We start from the raw sequence: 20,689 nt of genomic DNA, 5'->3' as shown, positions 1-20,689 counted from the left end.
CCAAACCACACAGTGGACACTTAGGCTGTGTGTATGATGTTGTAATTTAAAGGCAGAATTTTAATTTTGCTAGTTGCTTATGCCACAACTATTGTCATTGTATTTAGTGATATATGGGGATTACGATTTATGAATAGCATGAGTACAAAATGTATTAGTAAGGACTCTGTATGGTGTAATATGAGAGGAGATCAATGGAGGGGTGACACCATGAGTTACTCCACAGAGTGATACCAACCTCGTGCAACCGGCATCCCCTTAATTTTGCCCCTGAAGCCTTGGGCATCAGAAAGGATGGAGAGGGGCATGCTTGACTCTCCAGGCCCAACTCATCTTGACAGTCCTTTCCTGAATTAATGTTTAACTCTCTTTTAATTCTCTTTTTAAATTCATGTATCTGGTCAACATGTGATGATCTGGAATGCAGTTGCTGCATACTTTCACTCTTCCACACATTAAATTTCCAAACAGAGTTTGAAAGGTTCTCTGAAGATGCCAGTGCCACAGCTGCTGGCGAAACATCAGGAATAAAGTCTTCTAGAACACGGCCTCATAGTCCGAAAAACCCACAAAAAAACAGAGTTTGAGAGAGTTCTTGGAGTTGGTTCCTGGATTACATGAAATGGGGACCAACTGCATCATTCCTTGGCTTGGGGCACCCCCTGATGGACTTTTCCTGCTTTTGCAAGGCTTCTGTCTCATCTCATATTTGCTTTCTTTTAGCAGCTGGGCCAAGCAAGAGGTTTTGCCCAGGGTCACCCAGTAGGTTTCCATGGCTGAGTGGCATTTGAACCTTGGTCTCCCAGTAACCTGTGTTTCCTGAAGGATCTGTAAAGGGAACCTGTACCCTCCAGATTATCCTAGACTGGGGCTGCTGCTACACTGACAATTTAATGCAGTTTGACACCCCTTTCTCTGTCAGGCCTCCATCCTATGGAATCCTGGTTTTTGGAGTTTGCTGCGGCACCAGACAGAGAAGCCGAAATATCCCACAAAGCTACAAATCCCAGAATTCCACAGCATTGGAAGTTAAAGCGCTGTCAAACTGCATTAGTTCTACAGTGTAGACGAAGCCTGTATCTCCCATCATTCCTGATCCCTGACTATTCTGACTCAGGTTGGAAGGCGTTTAACAGGAGGTGGGCAGGGTGACCAGAGGCCCTCCTTTCTCCAGGACATGTCCACCAATAGGTTTCCATGGGATACAAGTGCATAATAATGTGGAAGTGTCTATCTGTCTACAGTATGTATCTATCTATGCCGTGTCTCCATTCATTTAGGGTGCATCTACACTGCAGGAATAATGCAAATTGACACCACTTTGTCTGCCCACGGCTCCATCCTATGGAACCCTGGGATCTGTAGTTTTTGGAGGCACTAGTGCTCTCTGAGAGATAAGGCTCAATTAACTCAAAAGAGTAAAAAACCCATGATCCCATACCATTATTGAGGCATGGGCGGTTAAAGCAGTGTCAAAATATACATGATTAATTCTGCAGTTGCACTCAACGCAGCCCATAGGGTCTTTTGCCCAACTACAAAATCCCAGGACTCCCTAGTGCAGAGCAGTCAGTCTCCCATGGAAACCTCCATTCTTTGTTGACCTTTGCAAAGGCTCCATTGTTGAGTCCATTCTAGAACCTAGGGGAATCCCTGTGGCTATTGGTGGCTGGGCACTGCATTACCGACTGCTCTGGTGTAGGACTGGTTTGGTGTCTGCAGCCTGCTTTGGTGTGTTTTGGTGCCAAGGAGCCAAGGTCCCAAGAGCGATGGGGATTGGCAGAGTGAGTAGCCCCACTGGCTTTGAAGGAGAGGTTAAGTGCAGCAGGGTCAGCTTTGGCCTTGCAAAGCTGGGGACATTGCTCCAGCCAGGTGCTAACTGGCCTCTCTGTCTCCTTTCCAGAAAGTCAAGAAAGGTTTAGGAAGGTTATGTTGCTTTGGAAGCTGCCCGGATGTGTTGGACAACGAACCAGGGCCTTTTTTCAGGTACACACACACACAAACACACACATACAGTGGGCCCTTGTTATCAGCCAGGATTTGGTTCCAGGACACACACACCATGGAAAACAAAATCCGTGGATGCTTAAGCCCCATTAAATACAATGCCATAGTAAAAAGGTGCCCCTTATATAAAATGGGAAATCAAGGTTTGTTATTTATTATTGATGGATCCTAGAGAACCCTGGGATCTGTAGTTTTTGGTGGCACTAGCGCTCTCCAAGAGATAAAGCTCAATTATCTCAAAAGACTACAAACTCCATGATCCCAGACCATTATTGAGGCATGGGCAGTTAAAGCAGTGTGAAAACATGCATTATTAATTCAGCAAAATCCTTGGTGGCTTAAGTCCCGTTAAATACAGTGGCATAGTAAAACGGTGGCCCTTATATAAAATGAGACATCAAGGTTTGTTATTTGGAATGCATACCTTTTTGGAATATTTTCAAGCCGTGATGCTTGAATCCATGGATTTAAAAATCCATGGAGAAGGAGGGCCTTATCCGCGGTGTGTGACTATGGGTTGGGAGGAGTGATTTCCATGTTAAACTGTGTATTGCTCTGTTGTTGAATGGCAAGGTTTCCAGGTGGGAGGCTATGCAAAGAGGATTAGTGTTTCTTTAATTAGAGATCCATCCTTTGCTGGGAAAAACCTTGACCCTGGCTGGTTTGCATTTGCATTTTGCTGGGTCTTGGTTTTGCTGGTTTTCAGAACTGGCAGCCAAACATGTCACTTACCACTGGCACACTCATTACGGCTGCCCTGCTTTTCCTGGGTTCTTTTTCCTCTGGAGGGAAGCTGCAAAGTTTGGCAGCTGCAGCTTCCCTCCGGAGGAAATTAGGCTGCTGGCAGGCCACTATTTTCGGGCAGTCTGTCCCAGGCCTTAGTTCACTTTCAGGGTTTCTTCTTTCCTGTTGAAGTTGTGCAGGTGTTTGTGGATTTCAATGGCTTCCCTGTGCATCCTGACCTGATAGCTGTTGGCATGGTCCAGAATTTCAGGTGTTTCCAAACAGCCTTTTCTGCCCAGGATGATTCATAATGCTGCTTGGACCTCTGCCTTCTTTGCAGGATTCCTTCTCTCTGCAGGACTGAGGTCCTGCCTCAGAAAGAGAGGCCCTGGCTGTTATCTGTTTTGATTATTTCTGTCCATATGATCTGCCTGTATGTTTAGTGGACTGTTTTAACAGCTAATAGAGGAAGGATGTGTTTTTGCTGGGGAGGGAAGGGATGCACAGAGTCAAGGAGCAGCCATTGAAGTCTTTCTGGGCAGATATGGAAGGAGGAGACCATGTAAACACTAAGGAAGCGGGGAGCACAACAGGGGGCTTGTGGTCCCCAAGCTATTTCCCAGCCCTAATGCTGTGGATTAGGTGACAGGGTTTGAAAGTGCTTCTGCTGCTGCTGCTGCTGAATGCCAGGTCAGTGCATGGGAAAAGAGCTGCCATTCAGAACCTGATCCTGGAAGAACAAGCTGACCTGGTCTGTATAGGAAAGACCTGGTTGTATGAGGCTGGGGGCAATCTTAGCTTTGCCCACTAGGTCTCTCTGGGGAGGACAGAGCAGGGTCTTGGAGGTGTCTCATCCATAGGGTCACCATGGGTTGAGATCGACAAACAAATAAGGGGTGCCATTTTATTACCCTGTTGTATATTTTGGGACTTGAGGATACACAGATTTTGATATTAATGGCGGTGGTCCTGGAACCAAACCCCAGCAGATACCAAAGGGCCCACTGTAATAATAATAATAATAATAATAATAATAATAATACCACGCCATTATATGGGACTTGAGCATCCAAGGATTTTGGTGTCTGGGGAGGAGGGCAATCCTGGAACCAAACCCCAGCAGATACCAAGGGTAATAATAACAATAATAATAATAATAATGAATATCCTTTTCCTGCCCCATTTCAGACCCCATGAACCCATTTCAGACCCCATGAGTGTGTGTGTCCTATAACCAGACCCTAGCCCACTGTATTTTTAAAATACTTCCAAACCGTGGACACTTGAATCCGTGGATAAAAAATCCATGTCTATGGAGGGCTGACTGTACAATTATTTCATATGCCTTGCCCACCTGGGAGCCATTTCTCAGGGTCAATCCGTGTTTGGGGACACAAAGCCTTGTGGCCCCCAGCCCCAGTGGGCTGCATTGGTGAACAGGAGGGGTGGCCTGAAGGCCCAAGTTTCATGACCTTTTCTTGCCTTCATTTCAGATTGCTCAAGGAGGAAGCAACTTCCACCAAGGATACCAGCACTCAAAACTTGACCTCAGATTTGGAAGGGTTTCTGCCTTCTTCAGAAAGAAAAGAGAATCCAAAAGAACCTTCCACCAAAGAAGCCAGCACTCACATGTTGGCTTCAGATTTGGAAGTCCTTCTGCCATCCTTGGAAAGAAAAGAGAGGCCAGAAAAAACTTCCATCAAGGACACCAGCACTCAAACTTTGGTGTCAGATTTGGAGGCCCTTCCACCTTTGTTGAAAAGAAAAGAGATGCCCCAAGGAACTTCCATCAAGGAAGCCAGCACTAAGACTGTGATGTCAGATTTGGAGACGCTTCCACCTTCGCCGGTAAGAAAAAAGAGCCTTGGTGACCCACAGGGTGGTCATCTTTTCCTGTCCTACACGTACTACACAATGCCCAATAGTGTTCTGAGAAGGCACTGTGATCATTGGTCAGGAAGCAAAGGGCCCTGACTCTCAACAGTGACCAAGCAGCATCCTTTTCTGGCTGGTGGTGGTCATCCTATGCTGAAGATGTTGAATAGCACTAGGCCCAGGACAGAACCCCACTAGACACCCCACTGGTCACTTCTCTTCAGGATGAAGAAGAAGAGGAGCCATGGCTGACCACCCTTTGGGTTCAGCCAGTCAGCTAGTTACTAATCCATGTAACAGTTGCCTTGTCTAGCCCACATTTTACCAGCTTGTTTGCAAGAATGTCATGGGGAATCTGAAATCAAGATATGCGTGACAGCATTCCTTTCATCTACCAAGCTGGTAATTTTATCAAAAAAAGAGAGATCATATTAGTCTGGCATTAGTCTGCTTGTGAAACCCGTGTTGGCTTTTTGGATTACGGAATTGCTTTCCAAATGGAATGAGACTCTTGTTGACTCTCACTTCTCTCTCTCCCCCAATCCCATTTTTTTAAAGGAAGTAGCTGACCAGGTCTTGGAGAGCGGGGACAGTGAAGAGAGACACCCTTCAACCCCTTGTGAAAGGTAATTTGTTCCCAACTGAGAATAATAATAATAATAATAATAATAATAATAATAATAATATCCCATTATACTTAATGGGACTTGAGCATCCATGGATTTTGGTATCCACAGAGAATCCTAGAACCAAACCCCAGAAGATACCAACGGTCCACTGTAGTAGTAGTAGTAGTAGTAATAAATTATTATTATTATTATTATTATTATTATTATTATTATTATTATTGAGGTCTGAAGGCCCAAATCTCATGGCCTTTTCCTTTCCCCATTTCAGACCTCAGGAGCCAGAAGAACCTGACCGTGGCGAGTGCACTAATCAAAGGCGTGCTGCTTTGGATGCGAAACTTCACTCGTCCTCAGTAAGGAATGAGAGGTTTACTGCCCCTTTTCATAGCTTTCCTACATTCAGCAAATGACAATAATCTAATTCCCCCCTCCTTTTCCTCTCCCCATAGGGAAAGGAAATTCTGCATCGTATTTGTTGGCAAATGCCCAATTATGTCCCCCAAATAGCCCTGGAAATGGCAAACATTCTGGCAGTAAACCATCTGGACCTTGTGATAGACCATTTTTTTGAGTCCTCTGAAAAGTAAGTGGATCACCTTGCTTTCCCCAAATCCCTGTGGCCTCTTGTCCCTCTCGGGGGCTGGAGGTCCTGCAGGGATTCCACTTCCCTTTTTCTTGTTACAGGGACTGTGAGCGCATGGCATATGCTGTGTTGTGTTCACCCCTCTGTGATGTGGATAAGGCAATACGTATTTTTCTGTGCAAAGTGACTAAATGCTCTTGTATGTTTCAAGAGACAGAAGAGCAGGTAAGGACTGTCATATGACTGCTGACCCTCATAGGACTCTTCTGCAAGGTAACAAATGGAAAGGGGTTCCCATCTGTGCCTTTATATTATTATTATTATTATTATTATTATTATTAAACTTTATTTCTAAAGCGCTGTAATTATACACAGCGCTGTACAAAGTCGGTAAAATTAAAGAGAATATAAAAGCCTGCCCAAGGTGTACACTCTAAGATAGTAACAATTAAAAGAGGAATAGATAAAATTACCATATAGAAAAGAAAAAACAAATTAAAAACATCAAATATCAAACAAATCACATCACATCAAATATTATCAGACAGCCAGACGACAATCACAAATTCTCTGAGAACGCTTCCCTAAACAATATGGTTTTCAGCTCAGCCTTAAAACTGGTTAGGGAAGTGATGAGCCGTGCATGCAGAGAAGAAGGTTCCAGGAATGAGGGGCAGCAAGAGAGAAGGGACGGATCTGGGATGGGGCAGAGGAGATCCTGGGTTGAAAGAGGAGACTTTGGCTACCAGAGCGGAGAGTGCGAGTAGGGATGTAGGGATTGTCTGCAAGATTGGTCCTTTGACTAAGTCTAGAATCTCCTTGTCTGATCAGGTCAAGGCGATCAGAGCTGTCGGCATGATTATCAAACATCACAGCAACGTCAACAAGTTAAAGTCCTGGGCCCCACATTTCTTTGCTGCCTTCTGGTATGCCATGGTTGTTGCAAACCGGAAAATCAAGGAGGAGGAGACCAGCGGGAGCTCCGGAAGCTACCCATCTCCACAGTATGTGTGTTTCTAGCTGCTTGATGGGGCTTGTAATACCCACAGCTTATGTTTGGCCTGTAGTGTTTCCCTCCAGCTCAAGGGTCACACTATCACAGCCCCCAGTTGTCAAGCACATGTGGGTTTGGAGAGGAAGCTGAGGAACAATTCATCTGTTCTGGTCTGGAAGGGCTGTTTATTTATTTTAGAGAGAAACGCGTACACTCCCCATTCCACCCCCTGGTTCACAACAAGTAACTATCCCAACAAATGAGCCCAAAGGAAAAAGAAAACAGAAACACACGCTCTCACACACTTAGCTTAACTTTCAGGGCTAGCTGTGTTGGCCATTTAGCAAATTCAAACAAAAACCCACCAAAGAGTGATTCCTTTATTGGCCAACCGAAATGCACAATAGACTTGTTGCAAGTTTTCGAAGCGCCATGGGCTTCTTCATCGGGTGCATTTGGAGATGTTAGTCAGATGCCTAACATGTTGTTTCAGTCCTTTGTAAAGCGGTTATGCTGGGGAGGATATATCTTTTGCAGGCAGGCTCCCATGGCAAGAGGGAGATTTTCAAAGTCCAGGGAATTTAAAGTCCATTTGCATCTCAAGAGGGACCCCTCTTTTGCAATCCAATAGGTCTCCATTCCAGAAAGGTTACAGGTCTCTTTTTGTAGGCAGAGAACAAGAGATTCCAAGAAGTCTCCATGTTTTTGCATCTTTTGGTGATGAAGAGGTAAAACATGTGAATTCAGTCCAAATTTAAGAAGAAGATATTGTTTTGCCTTGGTTGGAGGTCCCAGTTGCAGGGGACTTCAACAAAGGTAAAACAATTTTGTTTTCTTCTTAAATTTGGACTGAATTCTCATGTTTTATGGACAGATTGGAGGGGAATGTCAGGATGGCAGCATCCAGGGACAATGTCCAGAGGTAACCCTGGCTCAGGAAGGACCCATGATGATTGAAAGAGACCCCAAGAAGGGCCATCCAGCCCTGCCATGCAGGAACTCACGACCAAAACATCCCCATTGACAGATGGCCATCCAGCCTCTCTTTCAAGATCTCCAAGGAGGGAGACTCCACCACTCTAGGATCCTATGAATTCCTGCATGGCAGAATGGGGTTAGACTGGATTTTTGGGGTCTCTTGCAACTCTATGGTTCTATTATATGATTCTGTGTCTCCTGATCTGAACCAAGAGGAAGGGAAGGAGGCATCTCAGCTCAGGGCTGGGGCCTGCCTCTCTTCTTTGACTTTGACCTCTGCCCCATCACACAGATGTACTGTTAGAACGATAAATCCTGGGGCTATCTATGCAGGGCCAGATGTAGGACTCCAGATGCCCTTGGAGACCTGACAATGGCTCTCTCTTCTTTGCAGAGAAATCACGGAGATTGTTACAACCCTGTTTGAGAGGACGGAGATGATGCACATACTAACATAGCCTTGTCATCCATGGTGAGCCTGGATCTCCTCAGTCTCTGGGCCTTGGCTTCCCCTGAGGTGCAGTGGTCCCTTCACCCCAAAGTAAAGCACTTTTTATATAAATAAATAAATAAATAAAGTGTCATTTAAATAGCATACCTCCAAGGTGACCCCAAACCAGCTTTATTTTGGCCTGTCTGTTTGGGCAGATAGATAGATGATAGATAGATAGATAGATAGATAGATAGATAGATAGATAGATAGGACAGATGATATACAAATATAGGAGATAGATGAATAATAGTTTAAATGTATAGGTAGATATAGAGATCAGAGAGAGGGAAAGACATTTGATAGATAGGCAGACAGACAGACAGATAGATATTTGGAAGGATGGATGGATGGATGGATAGATAGATAGATAGATAGATAGATAGATAGATAGATCAATATATAGATCAATATAGATCAATCAATATTTGGGTTGATAGATACATAGGTAGACATTTGGGTTCAGTGGTGGGGCAGGTGCTCCTCCCCGCTTCCCTCCCTCCCTTCCTCCCCTCCTCCTGCACCGCCTGGGAAGGGGGTCAGTCCCCTTGTGGGTGGCCCAATGGTGGCCCAACAGAGGCCGAGGACAGGGGTTTGGAAGGGAGTACCCTTGAGCTGGAAAAGAACCCCAAGAAGGGCCACCCAGTTCAAGCCCCTTCTGCCATGGAGGAACTCTCCATCAAACTGAACATGAGACTGGTGGCCCTCCAGCGTCTGCTTAGAAACCTCCGAGGAAGGAGATTGCGTTGCGCTCTGAGGGAACGTCGTCTTCCACTGTCACTCAGTGTCACTCACTGTCAGGACGTTCCTTCTGCTGGTATTCTGGGGGCATCTTCTCTGGGACTCTGCCTATAGATGGGGCCCAACGCTGGTTGCAAAACATGCCAAAACGTTTGGGAAACAACGGCGAACGCCTGCAAAAGAAGACCAAGGGGAGACCAGCGGACCATAGCAGACAGTTTTATGATCAGTATTGTGTTTTTCTTATTGCAGTTGTTAATTTCTGAGTCATCTAGTTGCTAGCCTTTTCAAAAAAATTATAAGCTTTTTAATAGAATAATAGTTTAGATAGATAGACATAAATAAGCTTTGTTACAGTATTTCATTCTGTATACCTACCTCTATATATATATATATATGTTTAATACATATTTTCTGTGTGGAATAAACCAAAATTTAAACCTGTTTACTCTCTTTGATGTCTTATTTATTTCCCTCCAATTTAAATTTAAAAAACAGTATACAAAGAAACAACAATAATATTATAATATAATATAATATAATAATATAATAGCAATAATAATTGAAGTAAATGATCATAGCAATAATAATAATATTAAAAGGAGTAAATAAATAAGCATAATAATAATAGCAATAATAATAACATTAAAGAAGTGAATAAATAATAATAATAGCAATAATAATATTAAAAGGAGTGAATAAATAATAAACAAAATAATAGCAGCAATAATGATATTAAAAGGAGCAAATAAAATAAAGTAATAATAATAGCAATAATAATAATAATATTAAAAGGAATATACCCCTCCTTCTTGTGGGCAGAATAAAAAATATCACCAATGTGTATTATTTATTTATATATTTATTTATAAAGTGCAGTAAATTTGCAAAGTTTCAGACAGGTTTGCACAGAGTTTGGAGAGGGCTCTTTGGTCCTTCTGCATCCTGGCTGTAAGGATGGCAAGCGGTGGCAGCTTTGTGTCAACTTCGTGACATAAAGGAAAAAGGAAAAAAGAAAGAACTTTCTCCAAAGATCCGAAAGTCAGTTTTTATGCTCTCCTCCAAAGAGGCCTCCAGACAGTGCTCCCTTCTGGCCAAGTGCACATTTTTCCAGCATGACAACTCTGGGACTGTTCTTAGAGAGCCAGGAGAGGAGCGCACACCGAATCCAACCTGAGTTTTGAACTGCAAAACCACAAGGCTTTGGCCATGCCAGGGGTCTTGGGGTTCCTCAGCTGTCTGGCTGGGTTGTCCCCAGGGGACCATCAGACTGCTTGGGCCAATGATGAGAACACTTCCTTTTCCTCTCTGGCCAGAAGAAGCCTTGCTCTTTTTCTGACAGATGCCCAGCCAGGCCCATCCCTCCTTGCCTTGGTTCATCCCCTTCCTTCCTCCCAGCTCCTTCCCCTCCAGCTTCCTTCTCCCTTTTCTGAATCTGAACTCTTTCTTAAGAAGTCAGAGGAGCAGAGAGAGAACTTTCCAGAAACAGAAAGGTAGGCCAACAGTTGCACACATTTGGTGCACTTGCATGAAATTTTGTATGAAATTTTGCATGACATTTTGCTTGCGCTCGAAGGTGGAATGGTAACAAACCAACAACAAAAATCAGGCTACTAATCCTGATGACCGCAAGGGCAGGGAAATTGCCTTGTTTCTAATGCCAGGGAACCTGTAGCCTCCAGATTTTCCTAGACTGGGGCTGCTGCCACACTGACAGTTTAATGCAGTTTGAGACCGCTTTCACTGTCAGGCCTCCATCCTATGGAATCCTGGTATTTGTAGTTTGTTGCAGCACCAGAGCTCTCTGACAGAGAACGCGAAATATCTCACAAAGCTACAAATCCCAGAAGCATTGGAAGTTAAAGCAGTGTCAGACTGCATTCATTCTGCAGTATAGACGAAGCCTGTATCTCCCATCATTCCTGATCCCTGACTATTCTGGCTCAGGTTGGAAGGAATGTCTAACAGGAGATGGAGGCAGGGTGACCAGAGGCCCTCCTTTCTCCAGGACATGTCCTCCATTTCATCCAGGAGGAATGTCAAAATGTTCTCCATTTGGAGCAGGGCTGAAAAGCATGAACTTACATTTATCTGAGCATTTTTAGCTTTTCTACGGTCGTGTCCTACATTTTTCTTTTTGTACATTTTGCTTCGCCAGATAAAGATATTGCTGTTTTGTGGATTTGGGGTGGTTTTGTACTTTGCTGTATACGTTTCCAGTGTATATAGGGTCATCCTTGCCCTTGACTGTGAGGGTGAGTCCCTTTCAGAGAGCCATCTCTCTCACTGGGCAAATGGGCCATCTTTCCAGGGTGATGGGTGACTTTGTAGGAGATCCCACTTGTTTTGGGGGAAATGGATGGCCACCTCTGCTAGATTTTCACCCATCGGTCGCTTTTCTTCTGGAGATTGGTTACTAGGAAACCATAAAATACTTACTGATGTCATTGTTTCCATACATTGTGGCTGGGTACAGATGCTGTCTCCAAGAGGGACGACTGAGGATTTTGTTTGGTTTGTTGGTGCTGCTGTTGTTGTCAATACGCACTGCACAACTTTCTCAAATTGCTTCATACTGAGGATGGAAAGAACATGAGATTTGGAAAGAAAAACAAGAACAGACTAAAGATGGAAGCAACTGAAGTTGACAGCTGGGTTCATGCACACCCAGAACCTTTGAGGGTTTGACTTTGCAAAAGTCTGGGTTTAAATCCCCGTGTATTTGATTTTGTGAGTGCACAAATAGGTCTGCCACATTTGTGTGTGTGTGTGTGTGTGTGTGTGTGTGTGTGTGTATGGAGGGGGAAGGCTCTCCATCTTCAATACCTATAAGGTGTTGGGGGGAATATTGGGGTACTTTCACCATGTTTTTGGTTTCAGAAAGAGGTCTCTTCTGGGCCCAATTTTATTGTTGTTCTTGTTATTTGTTGTGTGCCCCCAAGTCATTTTTTACCTATTGCAACCCTAAGGCGAATCTGTCATAGGGTTTTCTTGGCAGGTTTCTTCTGAAGAGGATTGCCATTGCCATCCTCTGAGGCTGAGAGAGTGTCACATGCTCAAGGACTTCCAGTGGATTTCCATGGCGAAGCGGGGATTCAACCCCTGGTCTCCAGATTCATAGTCCAACACTCAAACCACTACACCATGCCCGTGTGTGTATATGTTGTGTACCTTCAAGTAGTTTCCGACTTATGGCAACTCTAAGGTGACCCTATCATGGGGTTTTCTTGGCAAGATTTGTTCAGAGGGGGTTTGCCATTGCCTTGTCCTGAGGCTGAGAGAGTGTGACTTGCCCAAAAATTGCCCTCTGGATATTTTGGAGCATTTGGGAGCATTTTATTTTAATTTTGCAAAAATTGTTTTTGACCCCTTACTAATATTTAGAAATCCTGGTCGCACTAATTCTATAGGATGCTTCACGGTTCCAGGCTGCATCTACACTGCAGAATTAATGCAGTTTGACAGCGCTTTAACTGCTGTGACTCCATGCTATGGAATTGTAGGATTTGTAGGTTTGCGAGATGTTCAGCCTTCTCTGTCAGGAAGCTCTGGTGCCACAACAAATTACAAATCCCAGGATTCAATAGCATTGAGCCATGGCAATTAAAGGGGTGTCATGCTGGATCATTTCTGCAGTGCAGATGCAACCTGAGTCTCAAAGGTGCTACACATCCCTTAGCATACTGTTTTTTTCTAGACAAATCCCAGGCTTCCAAATCCCAGGCTTCAAAAGGATGGATGGAGCCAGGACAGTTAAAGTGGGGTCAAACTGCATTAATTCTGAAGTGTGGCAGCAATTTTGTTCAACTCTTCCATGCCAGGAGATGTTTCACCGGCAGACATAACGTCTCAGCAGGACATGGTTTTCATCCAGCGTTCATCCCTGCTCAGACTCTCCGCACTCACATGATGTGGTAGAAGTTCCCAAGATACATTTAAAGGGAACATTTAAAGGAAACTCCATGCTTAGTCACATTCTGAATAAGAAAGGCTGCCCTGAGGCATCAGGGTGAGGTTTGGCTCTGCTGCCTCCCCAGCGCATGGAACTTTCCATGGTGTCGGCGCATGGCTGATCATTCCCATCTGTTGCTTTGACATGGCCTGGCCTGAGGAGCATGCAGTGTTTGGAAGTAATGCTGGAGAACTAAGCGGCCGTGGGATGGGTAGAGGAAACACCTCATCCTCCTTTCCTAAGACATGCCCTACATTTCAGCCTTCTGTCCAGGAGGAATTCCAGAATGCGCTCCATTTTGAGCACGGCTAAGAAGCATGAATTGATATTGGTGGCAGCATTTTTAGTTTTTATGTAGTCATGTCCTGCATTTTTGGTCTTGAAGGCCCTACATTTTATGGAGCCTTGTCCTCCTTTGTGGTTAGGACAGCTGGTCACCCTGCGCATATTTCAGAATTGGTGCCACACATATGTATGTTGGTGTGTATGTATATATGTGCATGTGTCTGTGTATTACTTCTGCAGTGCAAATGCAGCCTGAGTTCAAAAAGTAGTTTGCATTGAATGAACTCATCTGGGGAGACTGAGAGGAGAATAGGGGCCAAAATCTTGCCCTTCCCAGCAGAGTCAGGCAAAAGCAAACTGCTGTAGCTTCTCCTAGCTTGTGCATTCCTCCTTTTGCCATCTGTAACACCCCATTCTGATGTTGCTTGGCCACACATGTGAAATGTTTGACGGTATATGCCCAAGATTTCCTTCCCCCATTCATTGGCTACCAGAGCCTTCCCAGAAGATTCAGGCAAAAGCAAACTGCTGAGCATTCGCCTAGCTTGGGGATTCCTCCTTTTGCCATCTTCAGCAACACATTCTGTTCTTGCTTGGTGATACATCCTGGATTTCGTCTGTGAAATATTTGAAGGTATATGCCCCAAAATTTCCTCCCCCCCATTCACCGGCTACCTGAACCTTCCCAGCGGATTCAGGCAAAAGCAAACTGCTGCACCTTCGCCTGTCTTGTGTGTTCTTCCTTTTGCCACCTTCAGCACCCCATTCTGATGTTCCTTGGCCACACATGTCTTGGTTTGCATCTGTCAAATGTCTGAAGGTATATACTTTTCCTTCCTCCACTCACCTGCTACCTGATCCTTTGAGCTGGAGATGCCAGGGACTGAATCTGGAGCTTTTTGTATATAAAGCAGATGCACTGCCCCTCCATGCTGGTTCAGCATCATAAAATATTTTATACAATTGCTTGCAGTGTCACCAGAGATGCACATTCTCATTAGCTATTGCAGTTATGCAAAATTTGAGCCAAACAACCCTGCTCCATGTTTTTCTTTAAGGTTTGGGGGCTTAGCTTGATCGGACTGTGCCATTTGTGGAGAGGAGAAATGAATTTTTGCTGCTTGGCAGGACTCCCTGTTTCTGGAAGCATCGGTGCTTCAAGTCCTTCCCGGAGAGAAATGATGGCATTCTTGGGACATCCACTGCAGTGGCTTTGGGAGCCAAACAGCTCTGGCTGCTCTTCCAGAGGGCATTTGAAGAGGGGAAAAATGACCTGAGATATGTTTTTGTTTTTATATATACAGTTTTTGATTATTGGCTTTTGCAGCTTGGAATGCTTTTAGCATTTCAAACACCCACCACCAGCTTTTGCCCAAGCAGAAAACAAGAGCCATTCTTAAAGCTGTCGCAGATAAAAAAAATAGCTGCCGGTGGATTTGAAAAGCAGGAGTCCTTCTCTTCAGTTAAAGATTGTCTCACCCAGGTTTGGAAATCTTGCCAAACTGTGGGAACCACCTCTGTTATTTTCCTTTTTTAGCAGGGCAGGGCAGGGCTGTTCAGATAAACACTGAGCAGTAATGGCTGCATGCATTTGGGTTTAGGCTTCATTGTCTTCAGCTGACACCCAAGTGGCAGGGAGTTCCAGAAGCAACCCTTTGCAGATGTAGTTTGCACATGAAGAAAGAGTGTTATGCAGAGAGTTACGCATCCTGATCCTGGAACAGAACTTGACCAGCCAGGCCCCACTGGCTGAGGATGTCGGGAGTTGTAGTACAATCCATCCGTAAGTCACTAAGCTTGGAGTAGCGTTCCTGGTCACCTTCTACCTCTCCATTGCTAAACAGGGTCCTTATGCCATAAGAAACCACAGCTATAATTTAACTGGGAATATGCTACATCTGACCATAGTGGGGCAGACTGTGAGCAGATAATTCCTATCTTGTGCAGAATGCTGTCTGGCTGCTGTTAAAAGGTAACCTCAGGGTCCATCCTTCCTTCCATTGTTGTTGTCATGTGCCTTCAAGTTGACTCCAGTTTATGGTGACCATCTTATAGGGTTTTCTGCAAGACGTTTGCAAGGCTGTGAGTAGTTACAGCTTGGCTTTTTGCACCATGTTTATTCAGTGCTGTCCCTCCACCCAAAACAACAACAACCACCCCAACTGCTTGGTCAACAGTACAGCCACCATAATCTTTCTTGCACAATCCTGATAAGGATGTTATCCTTGAACAATGTCCAGAAAAACACAAATGGTGGTGCAAGGGTGTTTACTCCAGGGAAAGACATCTTTGGATAACAACTTCAAAATGCTCCAATCCACACTGCAGCAATTAATCCAGTTTGAGAGAAGCTTGAATTGCTCTGGCTCAATCCTAGGGAATTCTGGGAACTGTAGTTTTGGGAGACATTGAGCTTTCTCTGCCAGAGAGTGAGCTCTGGTGCCACAATGACCTGCAATTCCCTTAGCAGCCAAAAGCTGTCAAAAGTGGATTCATTGTTGCAGTGTGTTTTGGACCTCCAAAAGTGTTGCAAGATCCCTTGCTCTGACAGGGCTAGGGCTTTGCATCGGACGCTTTGGAGTTTGGAAAGCAGAGGCGCAGTTGGAGAGGGAAAAGTTGGCAACCCTCCCTGCCAAAGATGCTGCTGGCCCTCCCCTTGGCAAGGCCGGACTTCGCCCTGCTGCCGCACCTGCAGCCTGCTTCTAGATCCGCCTTGGCTGGAGCCAGAGGAGCGGAGAGCCCTTGGCCTCCTTCCAGGGGAGATCAAGGGGCCCCCAGCCCAGGAGACCCGGACCATGGGGGGCTTCCAGAGCAGGAGGGAGCCCCAGAGCCCCCCAGAGAGCCCTCCTCCTCCTGCTGCTGCTACCTCCAACAAGCCAAAGGATGGGGAGAGTCCCTGCACCAAGAGCCTCCGGAGGGCTGGGTGAGTGGAGCAAAGGGGGGGGGGGAAGGAGAGAGAATGAGGCTATGACCTGCTCAAGGTCACCAGGGGTCTAGGGATCAAGAGGCTCCGAAGAGTTAGGTGAGTGGAGGGAGGAGGATGGAGAGAGAGAGAGGAAGAAGCTGAGAGAGTGTGACTTGCCCAGGGGGGTCTGGGTACCCCAAGGGACTCTGAAGGGTTGGGTGAGTGGGAGAAAGGGGAAGGGAGAGGCTGAGAGAGTGAGACATGCCCAAGGTGACCCAAGGGATCTGGGTACCAAGAGACTCTGAAGGGCTGGGTGAGTGGAGGAAAGGGGAATTAGAGTGAGGAAAGAGGCTGAGAGAGTGTGACTTGCCCATTGGCACCCAGGGGGTCTGTGTACCAAGAGACTCTGAAGGGTTGGATGAGTGGAGGAAGGAGGCTGGAAAGAGAGAGAGGGGGGGGGAAAGAGAGAGAGGCTGAGAGAGTGTGACTTACTCAAGGTGACCCAAGGGGTTTTGCATGACCCTGGTCTCCAGAGTCGTGGTCCAAAACTCAAATATTTTAAAATAAAATTACTAAAGAATTTATCGCTGCAAGGCTGCATCTGCAGTGCAGAAATAATGCAGCTGGACATCACTTCAACTGCCTTGGCTCCATCCTACAGAAGTTTGGGATCTGTAGTTTGGGGAGGCACCAGCACTCTTGGCTGGTTGTTGTTGTTGTTGTTGTTGTGTGCCTTCAATTATGGCGACCTTAAGGTGAACCTATGGTGGGGTTTTCTTCGCAAGGTTTGTTCAGAGGGGATTTACCCTTGGCTTCCTCTGAGGCTGAGAGTGAGTGACTTTCCCAAGGTCACCAGTGGGTTTCATGGCTGAGGTGGGACTCAAGCCCTGGTCTCCAGAGTCATAGTCCAACACTCAAGCCACTATGGCTTTCTGGCCCCTTATATTCCTCCAAGGGTGCATCTACACTGCAGAAATAATGCAGTTTGACCCCACTTTAACTGCCATGACTCCATCCTACAGAAGCTTAGGATTTGTAGTTTTGGGAGGCACCAGCACTCTTTGGCAGAGAAAGCTCAAGACCTTATCAAACTGTGAACCCCAGGATTCCAGAGGATGGAGCTACAGCATTTTAAATTGATGTCCAACTGCATTATTTCTACAGTGTGGATGCACCCTTCAAGCAGCTAAAATTAATTCAATTGCACCTTGGAAATGCCTAGGATTAGTACTTCTATTGATTTCAGAAGCAAAGGGTTGGTAGGGAGAAGGTGGCACCTTTGGCCAAGTGGGGTTCTGCAATGCTGCAGAAGTTGATACCAAAGGCAAGGTTGGTCCAAAACACACTGCAGAAATAATCCAGTTTGAGACCCCTTTAACTGCTTTGGCTCAGTGCTAGAGAATCCCGGGAATTGTAGTTTGTTGTGGCCCCAGAGCTCTCTGGCAGAGAAGGCTAAAATAGTTCAGAAAACTACAAATCCTAGATTTTCCCTAGCATTGAGCCAGGGCAGTTAAAGCGGTCTCAAACTGGGGTTATTTCTGCAGTGTGTTTTGGTACATTGTCATCTTTAGGGGACCACAAGGTTCTTGGCTGTTTTAGCAAAGGCTGCATCTGTTGCAGAAATAACGTGGGTTCAACTGCCTTGGCTCCATTCTCTAGCAAACAGAGAGTTGTGGTCCGAAAAGGGAAATCTTTCCAAAGATTTGGAAATGTGGACATATTTTCCCCACCAAACAGGCAGGAATAAGCTACAGTACATCAGATTTCAGCCAATACTGGGCTAGATTCACCAACCGTCGGATGATTTGGCACAAGATAATTTCCTATATTCCTCTCTCATCTGCTCACTTTCTGTTATGACCCAGGAACCTGGGAAGTCTTCCAAGAAAAGGAGGAAAAACAGCTAGCCCTGTACTATCTTTGCCTTTCCTGCTTGACCAGAATTTAGTCAGACCTGCTTGACCAGGATTTGGAAAACTGTTTTTAAAAGTAAAATAAAAATGTGCCCGCTACTTGGCATATAGCGCTTTTAAAAGCAAGTTGTTGTCAGTTGCAAAATGCAAGCATTGCTTACTGTGTTTGTTGCTTAAAGAGGGGGAAAACAGGATTGACAAGGGAATAGCCCAGTGCATGAGATATGAAAATGCTTCTTTAAGTGACTATATGTTTAAATTTGGTGCCATGACACAACATTGTGTTGTGTATCTTTGAGTCGTTTCTGGTGTATGGCGATTCTAAGGTAACCCTGTCATGGGGTTTTCTTGGCAAGTTTCTTCAGAGGGGGTTTGCCACTGCCATCTTCGGAGGCTGAGGGAGTGTGGCTTTGTGCAAGGTTGCCTGGTGGGTTTCCATGGCTGAGCCAGGATTCAAACCCTGGTCTCTGGAGTCATATAGTCCAATGCTCAAACCACTACACCACACTGGTTCTCAAAATAGCAACCATCACTTATACTTGAAGTAGTGCTGTCCCTTGCTATGTATTTTCAAGGCCTTTCCGACTTATGGCGACCCTATCACAGGATTTTTTTTGGCATGAGTTGTTTGGAGGAGACTTGCCATTGCCTTCTGAGGCTGAGAGTGTGTGACTCGCCCAAGGTTTCACAGTGGGTTTCAGGACCATGCTGAGAAGCGAACCCTGGTCTCCAGAGTCAGAGCCCAACACTCAAACCACTATGCCATGCTGGCTCTTGGTGAAATATTAGCCCTGTTTAAATATTGGAATGGATGTCATATTGAGGAGGGAGCAAGCTTGTTTTCTGCTGCTCCAGAGAACAGGACCTGGAACAATGGATGCAAACTGCAGGGAAAGAGATTCCACCTCAATATTAGAAGACTGTAAGAGCTGTTCTGCAATGCAATACCCAGAGCGGAGTCTCCTTCTTTGGCGGTTTTTAACAGAGGCTGGATGGCTATCTTTTGGGAGTGCTTTGAGTATGTCTTCCTGCATGGCAGAATGGGGTTAGACTGGATGACCCTTGTAGTCTCTTCCAACTATGTGGCCAGGTCAAAGCTTGTGACAGCTAACTATGGCTAAGCTCTGTGCAGCGCTCATACATTTGTAAACCAAGACACTATAAATGTCCATATCTCTGTTCTCAAAAGGAACGGGAACATTTAACTCCTAGTACCAACCAGGCTAGGTGAGGAATGGATGGCATAAAATAATTGAATTATATATATATAACACACACACCCTCAGCTCTTCCATCTGCTTCCTGCCTTGTCTTCCTGCCAAGTGAAGCTATATGTTCAGAGACGTCTGTTGTGCACAGAGGTCACATTCACACCTACGTGCTTTAATGCATGTTCAGGTGTGGAGTATACTGCCTTCCTCAACCTGGCGCCTTTCAGATGTACAGGACCACAGTTTCCATCATCTATGCCCCTTTCTCATGTTGGCTGGGTATAATGAGGCTTATCGTCCAACCTATCTGGAGAGCACTTATTTTGGGAAGGCCGCTTATCCCATTGCCCCTAAATTATAGGGTTTCGACTCATGCCAAGTGTATATTAGTCTCTGTTTATTTCTTTTTTAAAAAAATACATACTTAATTTCTGTTGAGATTGTATCATGGAAGATCTTGCAATCATTGCAAAATGTTCAAGGATAAACCAGACGTATTTATTTATTTTGTTGCACACAGCGCTGTGGCAAGAGGAAACTACCCCAGGCCACTCCTGCCTTAAACAACCACAATAAAACAAGGTTTTTTTTGTCTGCAGCCTTACCCAATTGTCTCCTTCCTGGGAAGCAAAATGGGAACTTCAGCCGCAGGTAAACACACCTGACCTAGCCCGTGTTTGCATTTTTATTAAAGGTACACACAGCTAGCTGACGTCACTGGGCTGCAGCGCAGTCGGAGAAATGCAGATCTCCAGATGTTGTTGGAGTGCAACTCCCATCAGCCTTAGACGGCGTACCCAGTTCAGATGGATGGTGGGAGATGAAGTCCAAAATAAGGCCAAAGATTGCACAGATCTGGGCTAGACTGACATGATCAGTACTTGATGCTGAATTTATTCTGTGGGAGATCTCAGTGGGTGGCAGGGACAAGTACAGGCGTACATTTAACAAAGCTTCTCACAAAGAGGCTCCTTGGTACAAACTCTTTTTACATTTGCCCAACCTCTACTTTCTTCCTTATCCTCAATCTATCTGTAATAGATTTAGCAGCATTGGCATAAGAAGGGTGATGGAAGAGGGTTGGAGAAACGTAGGTCTAATCCGCACTGCAGAAATAATGCCGCTTGACACTGCATCAACTGTCATGGCTCCATTTTATGGAATCCCACGATTTGTAGTTTGTTGTAGCACTAGTGCTCTCTGATGGAGAAGGTGAGATACCTCACAAAACTGCACATCCCCAGATTCCATAGCATTGAGCCACAGCACTTAAAGTGGTGTCAAACTGGGTAATTTCTGCGGTGTGGATTAGACCATAGTCAGTGTCGGGTTTTAGCAGTGTTGCAACAGTTTGAGTGTTGGACTATGATTCTGGAGAGCAGGGTTTGAATCACCAATGAGCC

This window comes from Sceloporus occidentalis, unplaced genomic scaffold (assembly GCF_023333645.1).
Source record: "Sceloporus occidentalis isolate IW3139 unplaced genomic scaffold, rSceOcc1.0.p SCAF_9, whole genome shotgun sequence".
Classification (NCBI taxonomy): Eukaryota; Metazoa; Chordata; class Lepidosauria; order Squamata; family Phrynosomatidae; genus Sceloporus; species Sceloporus occidentalis.
Note: the sequence above shows the minus strand (reverse complement) of the source record.